Source organism: Colobus angolensis, unplaced genomic scaffold (genome assembly GCF_000951035.1).
Source record: "Colobus angolensis palliatus isolate OR3802 unplaced genomic scaffold, Cang.pa_1.0 Scaffold130, whole genome shotgun sequence".
NCBI classification, from domain to species: domain Eukaryota; kingdom Metazoa; phylum Chordata; class Mammalia; order Primates; family Cercopithecidae; genus Colobus; species Colobus angolensis.
Genome location: NW_012114253.1, coordinates 624,630 through 626,255, shown reverse-complemented (window position 1 = coordinate 626,255; position 1,626 = coordinate 624,630). Strand labels below are relative to the sequence as shown.

Sequence of the window (1,626 nt, the reverse complement as noted above, 5' to 3'; positions counted from 1 at the left end):
AAAAAAAAAAAAAAGAAAATACAGAAGCAATCGCCTCAGCTGCCAGGCATTTCACCTCTGTGCCAAAATATTCTACTTTCTCAGGCAGGCAATACCACCTACCCACTAAAGATCTATCTTTGGGAAAATGAAACAATACAATTAAACACTGAACATCTTTTGAGAAAGGAGATGAACAAATTGTACTTCATTAACTTCATGGGATCAGAGGTAGATGAATTACTGATTAGACACAGCAAGCTTTGTAAGGTTTCAAGCAACTGTATATGGTAGATATGTCTAGGAACAAACATTTACAGATTTGCAATGATTGTCATCCTATTAACTTAGAAATGCAGTATCCCCAGAGGAAAGGCTCCATCAAACACTAAAACACAAATTACATGCCTTAAGAAAATCACCCACCACCACCAGCTGCGGATCACACACATGCCCACCACAAACTCTGATGCTATCCACGCTACCAGGCAAATAGGCTCATATCTAGTTGAAGCATCACAAGCTCCCACCACTATGTAGTGAGGGAAAGACCTTTCACTGCCCTTTCTTTGACTCTGTTTGGCCCGCGGTAGTCCCTGAAGCAAGAGTGGGAGATGAGAGCGCCATTCAGGAAGAGCACCTCTGAGGGCGGTGTGAACAGCTGCCATCTTCTAGCAGCTCATTCGGGCAGGTAACATGCTCTCAGATGGAAGGGTTATTTCTGCGGACTTCTGGTTTATTCTTCAAAAATCGTAGTCCATAATAAAAGCAGCACAGGCTTTAAAAAATGTCTTTATGCACAGGGGCTCTTTCTGTAATTTAAAGGTTTTGAATGTTCGAGGTTTCCCAATGACAGGCAGAAAGTCAGTGATAGAAACAAGGTTTCTTAGATGTAAAAGGTACAATAACAGAGTGAAGATATTATGCCAACACACTTATTTTCAGAGCCATGGGTTCAACCAAGGGAAATACTGTTGTCAGGACAATCTGGAACACATAACACCCTCAAAGGAAGCCTGTACTTTTGCCTCAATTACAATGATAAATATCAGCAACAAGAAAATTGTGTAACCAGTAAACTATGCCACATAAAAGTAGCAAAGGAGGAAATCTGGTCAACTTTTTGGATATCTATCAGTGACTGAAACAGATTAGGGCCAGATTTTTTCATGGACATCTTGAATTTATCAGTTCCTTCTGCCTAGGGTTTGAGATTTACCACTGGAATGCTTATTTATAGTATGTCAGTATTGATACCAAGAAATAACAGTATCATGAAACCATTTCACAATGCCTGCACTATAGCAGTGGAAATGATTTGTAAAGCAATGCATGCTTTGGTGGGGGAATGGAGAGGGCATATCTAAAATAAATCTATATAACAATTTGGAAAACATCACTGCATAAAGAAAGGTAAAGATAATTTTGAAACTCTTATCAAGGCCGGGTGCAGTGGCTCATGCCTGTAAATCCCAGCACTTTGGGAGGCCGAGGCGGGTGGATAGCAAGGTAAGGAGTTCAAGACCAGTCTGGCCAAGATGGTGAAACCCTGTCTCTACTAAAAATACAAAAATTAGCCAGGTGTGGTGGCATGTACCTGTAATGCCAGCTACTTGGGAGGCTGAGGCAGGAGAATCACTTGAACCC

The 1,626-nt window shown here is 41.1% G+C and overlaps 1 protein-coding gene across 3 annotated transcripts in view; it reads right to left on the bottom strand.

Moving 5' to 3' along the window:
* Nucleotides 1-1,626, bottom strand: part of USP48 (ubiquitin specific peptidase 48) — a 111,179-nt gene that overhangs the window by 15,408 nt on the left and 94,145 nt on the right. The window lies entirely within an intron of this gene.